The sequence below is a fragment of the Acipenser ruthenus genome, chromosome 5, assembly GCF_902713425.1.
Source record: "Acipenser ruthenus chromosome 5, fAciRut3.2 maternal haplotype, whole genome shotgun sequence".
NCBI classification, from domain to species: domain Eukaryota; kingdom Metazoa; phylum Chordata; class Actinopteri; order Acipenseriformes; family Acipenseridae; genus Acipenser; species Acipenser ruthenus.
In genome coordinates this window covers 83,147,687-83,157,275 of record NC_081193.1, presented here as the reverse complement: position 1 = coordinate 83,157,275, position 9,589 = coordinate 83,147,687, and positions in this window count along the sequence as shown.

The following is a 9,589-nucleotide window of genomic DNA, read 5'->3' as shown; positions in this document are numbered from 1 at the left end:
TTTCTTTTTTTAAATAGAATGCAATGTCAGGTGAGCCGACATTTTCTCACACTGGAGGCTTGCTGTATTTATATGGACAAGTCTCAGACCACTTCACAAAATCTTAGCAACTAACCAATGTCATAAAAACTGAGCCCATCAATCTGAAAATGGTCTTTCTCTCCCATCTCCTCTGTATCTCCCTTCCAGGGGGTCGATTGTCCTCCATCACATGGCCTTTGACTTCTGAATGTAAGTCAAAAGCCATACCTCAATTAAGGACAGTTCCCTTCAGATCGGCAGGCAAGATCTGAAAATAATTTTAGCTAACAATATAAAGAAACAGACATTTGGTACTACACTAGGTGAAAGAGTATGCCCTGTTCACTTGCGATGCCTTTCAGAAAGTCTGTTACTGCTTTACTTCCTCGTTCATTTCACCCCCATAGTGCCTTCTGGGTCAAAGCATATTACTGGGTGTAAAGCATTTCAGTCAACAGAGAAAGCAGCTGGCTGAATATTTAAAGGAAAGATGGGGATAATTTCACTTTACAGGTGAAATGACACAGGAAGATGGAACTGTTTTGTTAGCTACGATTACTTTAAGAACATAAGAGAATTTAAGAACACTAGGCCATTCGGCCCATCTATGCTCATCTGGTTCCTAGTAGCTGAAAAACTTCGTCAAATTGGATCATAAAGGATCCCAGTGATTCTATCTCCACTTATTTTCCAACTGTGTCCTCTAGTCCTGGTTTGTTTTTTTGCCCAAAGTATTGGTTAGATAACTGCAAGCTGCTATAAGTGGTCTCAATGGATAGCTGTCTGACAGTGTCAAAGGTCTCCCATAGTAAAAGAATAGCAAAGCATAGTGAAAGCAATGTAAAGAAAAGTGAGGTATGGTAAACAGTATTAATTAACATGGCAAAAATACCGTGGTAAACTTGCATATGGTCTCTAATGAAGGAGAGAGAATTTACTTACAGGAATGTCTAAACATGTTCACTAAAGTTAAAACTAAATAATACATCGATAACTGTGAAAGAGGCCTTAACACCAGGTGCTAGTGTAGTTATATATTATTATTATTATTATTATTATTACTATTATTATTATTATTATTATTATTATTATTTGTTTATTTAGCAGACGCCTTTATCCAAGGCGACTTACAGAGACTATAACCACATTAGGGACTGTAGGATCCATTAAAGCTTATGAGGGACTATACTAAAATGTATTCTATAAGAATTCTTCTCTCTCTAAAACACTGACTTTAATTTATGGATTTCATATTTACAGTATGAAAATACATCACATTACATTCAGTAGATACTTGATACAGTAGAAAAAACAAAGGGCCTTCAATATACTGTTTTGCCCCCATTCTACATGTCTGAAGGACCCTAATAGCATAACCTGTAATCCATCCCAGGTCCTAAGTTGGATCCTTATATTAACATATAACACAACACTATGAAGAGGTGACTCATCTCAAGGGCGCCTGAGAACATTTTTAAATAAAGAAGCACCTTGGCCTGAAATTCCCGGAGACATTTATAGTCACTTCTGCATCCCCTATTGAATGCTTTAACAGTCCTCTAATTCATCCACTACAGGACCTTGCGTCTGCGGAAAATATCAATTGCTTAAGAAATGATGGTCTAATGGGTTCAAATGGATGTGGTATCTCATTGTCTCTTTCTATTCAGGCAGTGCACCGAGCTCAAAGCCGTCCATTCCAGCTGATAGCTGCTCCTGTTTTTGAGTGGGAAGAACAGAGCCCGTGGGAGGTCAGGTGGTCTCTGAGTGCCTGGGGTCCTGTCTCTGAGAGGAAAGGCTCCCGGACACCCACTGAGCTCTCCCAGCCTCTGCAGCAGCAGCCAGCTTAGCACTAAGAGGCTCAGCAATAACAAGACAAAAGTCACACACCTAAGGTTCTGACATATGATCTAACAGTAGTGATGTCACCAACAGCTGACCTGTCATAAGACCTTCGAAAAGGAACCCAATGGGAGCCTTGTTTTGGAAAGCTTCTAGTGCCCTGCCCCCTGCCAGCTCCTTCTCAGGAGCTGACTGACTAACATAATGATTAGTGATTCTGTAATCTAGCATAATACTATAAGCTACAGATCTAGAGACTTTGACCCCCTCACAGGTATAATAAACCCTTTTATTCAGCAGCACAGGCTTTTATTTCCAATGATATATCCCAGGCATATGTTTTCCTCTGGAACAAAGCACTATATTCATTACCGCAAGCTTCTGAGGTAGCTTATCTCCGTTAGCCAGTTAACTAATTGACAGCTTAAGGGGTTTGCATAACAATGCACACTTTAACTAACAGTTTCTTAATATTGACGTACAAGAGCAAACATTGGCTGCTCTTGAAGGTGGAATGCCTTGCGATTGTCAGAGAGTCAGTGTCAGTTAAATAGTTAACTATCTATAGGTTTAGGGTATTAGTGTTCGATATGACCGGCCTACCCAGTGTACACGAGCAATGGGCACTGCTTTACCCTGCAGGATCTGGACTGAAGATGAGCTGTCAGCTGGAATAGTGGTTTGTGTCACTTCCTTGCTTGGCAGGAAGGTTCTTGTGTTTTATGACACAAATAAATAAATAAATGGATTACACTATGTAACACAATTTTTGTTCCTGGGTAGTAAGTGTTATTTCCTAATTGCTTATGCCTCAAAAGTATAGAAAATGGCTATTATTCCCCACAAACTTTGCTTTTGTGACCAGGACAGTGATATTTTGAAATTTACCTATTTCCAATGAGAAAATGGGCGAATTTGTGTCTTTTCGTTCACATAAAGTCAGAAAAAAACAACATATGAATCCAAATTAACATGTATTTATACTAAAGTAATACAAAAATGACTGCAAAAGATTTAGAAGCGAGTAGTTTTTCGAGATTTACGATTATACTGTAAATCACTTTCACGAATCAGCCCCCAAATGTAGTCTCCCATCATGTTCTCGTTATACTGTCCTTGGTAGCGGCATTCAAAGTCCAGTATATCCTGGTGGAAGCGCTCGCCTTGCTCCTCCGAGTACGCTCCCATGTTCTCCTTGAATTTATCAAGATGAGCATCAAGGATATGGACTTTGAGGGACATCCTACAGCCCATTGTGCCGTAGTTCTTCACCAGAGTCTCAACCAGCTCCACATAGTTTTCGGCCTTGTGATTGCCCAGGAAGCCCCGAACCACTGCGACCAAGCTGTTCCAAGCCGCTTTCTCCTTACTAGTGAGCTTCTAGGGGAATTCATTGCACTCCAGGATCTTCTTTATCTGTGGTCCAACGAAGACACCGGCTTTGACCTTTGCCTCAGACAGCTTAGGGAAGAAGTCTTGAAGGTACTTGAAGGCTGCCGACTCCTTATCTAGAGCTCTGACAAATTGTTTCATAAGGCCCAATTTGATGTGCAGTGGTGGCATCAGCACCTTCCGGGGGTCCACCAGTGGCTCCCACTTGACATTGTTCCTCCCCACAGAGAACTCGGTCCGCTGTAGCCAGTCCCACCTGTGGTAGTGCGCCTTGGTGTCCCGGCTGTCCCAAAGGCAAAGATAGCAGGCAAACTTGGTAAAACCGCCTTGGAGACCCATCAGGAATGCCACCATTTTGAAGTCTCCTATGACCTTGATGCCATCTCAGAAAAATGCAGATCTGTATCCACTTAGGCAGCTGGAACTAAACTGAACTGGTGGGCTTAAGGCCCCTTTATTTATACTACTATTTATATTACTGGAAAGTTCTAGAAGTTACTCCAAGTTTACTCAGCACTGAATCTATCTGGAATGTCCTGGAAAATAGGTAAATTTCAAAATATCACTGTCCTGGTCACAAAAGCAAAGTTTGTGGGGAGTAATAGCCATTTTCTATACTTTTGAGGCATAAGCAATTAGGAAATAACACTTACTACCCAGGAACCAAAAAAAATAAAAAAATTTGTTACATGGTGTTATAAAAGTAAATCTGCACTCATATTTATTTAAAGCTTTACCATATGGCTGTCTGAAATCACATTAATGCTGAATTTGAATATTTTGTAATTCTTTTTTTTAGCAAGTTCTGCAACATTCTGAAGAGATCCTGGTTGCTGGAATCAGAGAGTCATCCTGATTCCTCTTCCGGTTCTGCACAGAGGAGAGTCACTAGCAGCTAGCGAGTTAAGGGTTCATCTGTTTGCCATTTTTGCCCTGTGCCATTGCTAGACACACGCTCTGGTTATCTTTGTGTAGATAACCAATATACAGCAGGAAAGAACGATTGTGGGGAGGAGGAACCAGTCACAACACATAAACATCAGCATATGCGTGATGCTCGCTTTAAACCAACTCTCAAGACCCACCTGTTCTCTCTTGCTTTCCATGCTCTTTAAGCCTGATATCTGCTATTCGCTGCTGTGTTGCTGCTACTATTTCATGTATTATGTTACTATCATGTATTATGTACTTTCTACTGTATGTAATGTATTATGCATTGTTTTTTACTGTATATCATGTATTATGCATTTCTCTGTATTTAAAGTATTATGGATTTTCTTGTTACTGCATCTTGTAAAGCGCTTTGTGATGGTGGTCCACTATGAAAGGCGCTATATAAAATAAAGATTGATTGATTGATTGATTGAAGCATATGTCTAGGCATCTCACAAGGCAGTTTTATATACCGGTATAGTACATTTAAAAGGTAGCTAAAGCAAAGGTCTGGATTTTGCCCTCAAACTGCATTTTGAGAAATACACAGCAACCAGATCTAAGAAAATCATTATTCTGATCCTGCAATCACACAAGTGCGATTTATTCAAACTGCAAGTGAAGCTTACAAACACACGATCTGGGGAAAAGAAACTGTGTCGGCATGCATGTTATATGAGTGCCATCTTCTGGTGTACAATAAAATAGCACCTTTCTGTTCCATGAACGCCACAAGTCCTGGTTTTCCCTGGATCTTCACAGTTTTGATATCGATGATTCTATGACCTGGAGTGGCAGCTCACACCAATCAAACAGCTTTTCCACTTCCCAGGTCCAACTGGGCAGGTTTCTCCCTGCTTTACCTTTATACACGGTGCCAGGTTAGATTAGCAATTATCCAATTATGCCTAACCACATTCCATACCTGAATTTCCATTCCAAAAAGACCAGGTTTCCCATTCAGACTAACATATTTTCATGGCTGGCCTGCCCAGTCAGAGGGGACATACATAGCATCCTTCTGTTCCCTGCTGTATCTGGATTGTGCAATAAACTCAAAGTAGGTTTGTTCCATAACCTAGTACGCATGTGTGTGATTAGACTATTTGAATTTATATGTAATAAAATAAGGGCATAGCATTCATTTTCAAGCACAAATGAAGGCTGTTTGGTCTCAATTAACCAGTATTCATCTACAGGGCAAGTACTGTCAGGGCTGTCCTGACAGGCAAGGAAATGGAGGAATGAATCAATTTTCATTTTAAAGGGTCAAATGGTCCACCACAGATATAGATTTCAAGTACAAATATCTTTGTAAATGCAGGCAGAATCAAAGGTTCTTAAGTAACTGTAAATATATATTGTTTTACTTAAAACCCATGAAATATGGTTTAATTTAATAATATAACATATGCCTCGGATTCTTCAAAAAGTGCTTGACAGTGCGTATTGGACAGATAACGAGAAGGAAACAGACTACTTAAAATTAAAAAGTATTATTTATTCATAAGTTACAACATTTAAAAAAAAATCAAGATAAGAGCAAAACTTCAATTTCAATAAAATGCATAATTACTCTCCATTATATTAAGTATATGTAAGCAGAGTCTTTTTCTGAAGAGCTCATAATCCAGTTATTGGCAATGTTTATAGAATTTTGAAGAAAAGAGTTTCGATATCCCTTACACACCAAGGCGATTCCATAGTTCCATTGTTAACTTTTAGGTGATCACAAAATTGCGTTCCCTTTCAATTCGAAGACGACCACCAACGACATTATGTATGAGATATGCCTGCCCATTGGGTAGGTATTGCTGACCTCTCTGTACCAGAGCTGCCGATAGGCCCCTTCCTGGGATGACACACTCGGTCCTGCCCACCAAGGGATTAAAACCGTCATCCTGAGGAAGCCATTTCTCTTTTTCCTTCTTAAGATGATACGGTAAGACCTCTATGTCTAGCTGAACGTGTTGATAGAAAAGAGCTTTGAGTTGTGTTGTATTTCCCTTGCATTCGTGCTAAAAGGGCTTGCCGCTATCCTGGAATCACCAACACTCAATTTCAAGTCTCTCCTTTCTGTCTTTGAGCAGCCTCCTGCGTTGTAGGCTGTTCTGCTTTTTACTGTCTGTCGTGTGTGAGCGACTGCTTGTGCAGTCACCCCGTGATTGAGAGTCTATTTCTTTCTTGCCTTGCCTCATCCCCGCTGTCGAGTGATTCCCCCAGCAGCCATCTGTTGCTTCATCCCACTGTAGAGTACACCTCGTCGGCTGTGTAGGACGCCCACCTCGGTGAGTTGGGCCTTGTAAACAAACAACAGAGTGTTCTCCCCTTTTCTGTTCTACTGTGTTTTTGCTGTCTGCCTTCAACTTGCCTGCCACGGCTTTGGCCTTTGTTTCTCCCTGGTGCATGCTACTCACAGACCAGGTGTGTGACCACGCAGTCAGGGTAGGCACCATTGCATAGCTGCCCCCCGGTGCTTCGGTACCTCGGTGCACGCATAGCCCTTGGTACTTCGGTATCTCCGTGCGCACGGTGCTCATTGCACAAGGCACACGGTGCCCAGCGCTACAGCGTCAGTCCACGGACACAGCGCCACACGGTACACCGTGCACATAGTGCTCTCAGTACTCGATGCGTGCGGTGCTCGGTAAGCACGGTGCACACAGTGCTTGGTGCCCACTGCTACAGCACTAGTGCACAAACTCACGGTGCTGCACGTTACATGGTGCATGTAGTGCTATGCTGCACAGTACACGGTGCACATAGTGCTACGGTACTCGGTGCGCACGGTGCATGGTGCACACGGTGCTTGTTGCCCATTGCTACAGCGCTATTGCAAGAACGCACGGTGCTGCACGGTACACAGTGCATGTAGTGCTATGGTACTCTGTGCGCACGGTGCTCAGTAGGCAGGTGTCTAGTACCTCGGTCCACATAGCACCCTCGGGTGCTCGGTGCACGAGATGCCTCGATGCCCTCTGCCTGTAGACGGTGCTCTACTCCGCTGTAGGCTATGTGCTGCCCTGGTTGTGTGACTGCACGTAGTCCAGGCTAGACACCCCTATCCAGTTGCTGGGATCGAGCCTGTGTGAAACAGGTCTCTCTCGAGTTTTCTCGAGTTCCCCTGCAGTTTCATTGCTGGAAGCTGGCTTGCCACTTCCCTGGAATCAGAAACTCTGCTTCTGTGAATTCAGCTATAAACACTGCACAACTGTGCTGTGTTTACTCTTTTTCTATTCAACAGCATACATCGCTTTACAATTGCAGTCTGATATTCTAACCTTACAGTGCTCACTGTTTTGTGTTTTCCCCTGCTATTGTAGTTTTTAAAAAAAAGAAAAGAAGAAGAGACGCCTGATTCTCCACCGGACATGCTCTACCGCGTTGACTCAGTTGGATTGTCTCGGCCCGCCCTCTTGGTGCGCTTAAAAATTCAGTTCACCTGCGTTACCGTGGTGTCTGTTATCTTTACCCTCACAGCTTTGCTGCTGTGTGTGTGTATGTGTGGTTCTATTTAATTGCCTTGCAGTTAACCAGCTCTGCTGTGCCCCGCTGTTGAGTTGCATCTGCCGGCTTGTTTCAGCCAGTCTACTCGGCGCGCTGGTAAAAAAACAAGTTTGCTGTTGTGTATGTGTTTTTTCTTTACTGCCTTACAGTTTAAAAAGAAAAAGTAGTAGCAGTGTGATATCCTCCGGGACCCAGCTCTGCTGTGTCCCGCTGTTGAGTTGAATCAGCAGGCCTGTTTCAGCTTGTCTACTCTGTGCGCTTGGTCACCTGCCTGGTGTGGTGAATGTGTTTCTCCCATAGCTGAATTGCTGTGTGTGTAAGCATCTATTATTTCCTACTACTGCCTTTGGTGGTTACGCCCTCCCAAAGGGCCGTTCTCCCCGAATGAAGCCTTGATGTTGTACTGGAGGCTCTCACGAAGGCCCTGTTTGAGCTTATACACTCCATAGAGTTGAAACATCTGTCTATGAAGACAGCCTTCCTCTTGGCTATCACCTCCGCAAAGTGGGTGAGTGAGCTGGAGGCGCTGTCGGTGCACAGCTCCTGTATGCGTATTTGGGATGATGGCAACAGGGTGATTGAATTTCCTCTGCCCGGCGCGGGCATTGAGGTGTTAAGTCTGTCATGGTATACGGACCCTAGGACAGCCCCTCTCAAAGCAGCATCTGTCACATTGGCTTGTGGACACAGTCTCCACTGCGTATGGTGGTGCTGGCTTGCCCCCATCTGGGAGGGTAGCCGCACACTCCACTAGAAGGTTGGCTACATCTTGGGCCCTCTTCAGAGGGGCCTCGCTGTCCGATAGTTGTACTGCGGCTAGCTGGGGTACACCGCATACTTTATCCAGGTTTACCGCCTTAATGTGGTAGATCCTGCCCTGCCTTCATTAGGCACGAGGGTCCTTGAGGGTGTAAGCTCACACCGCTAACCCTTGGGCAATGCGGTTCTGATGCATCCCTCATATGCTGTCGTTCCTTCTCCCTTGCGACAGCTCTGCTATACATTATCCCGTACATAATGTCGTTGGTGGTCATCTTCGAATTGAAAGGGAACATTTGGTTACTTACCTTAACCCTGGTTCCCTGAAAGAGAAGACGACCAACAACCGCGAGGTCGCATCGGTCGCCCTCACGGGTTCGATGGAAAAAGAGAAATGGCTTCCTCAGGATGACGGTTTTAATCCCTCGGTGGGCGGGACCGAGTGCTTCACCAGAGGAAGGTGCCTATCGGCAGCTCTGGTATAGAGCGCTCTGCAATACCTACCCAGTGGGCAGGCATATCCCGTACATAATGTCGTTGGTGGTCGTCTTCTCTTTCAGGGAACTAGGGTTACGGTAAGCAACCTAACATTTTCAATACACAGATTCCAAAGTCGTTCCAGTATTTATTGTCATTTACAACAAGTTACATTTTGTTGAATATCAGTGTTTTCATTAACGGATATAGCAAGGTCTTAAAAATACTAAAAGTTTTTACCTTAGACCTGCTGAAGCACAGTAAGTGTTACAAACAAGTACCTTGCTTATCCTTGGAAGTCTTTTCCTTACTGGTCCTGACGAAAAGGTTTTCAAGTAGCTTACAAGCCACATTCCAGGCTTCCAAGATAGCGCTTTCTGTAGCTTTTGGCAATTGTAGCAGAACAACATAATGGTGATTTTTACAGTAGAGAGAGAGAGAGAGAGAGAGAGAGAGAGAGAGAGAGAGAGAGAGAGAGAGAGAGAGAGAGAGAGAGAGAGAGAGAGAGAGAAAGAGAAAGATACCCTGTTTTTGCTGGAAACACAATGGTTTAAATTCACAACAAAACGTAGGATGTCCTCCAGCCAATCGTGTAAGCAAAGGTTAACTTGTAGGGCAGCAGTCTTGTTTACACCCCACTATAATTTGTACGTTTGAA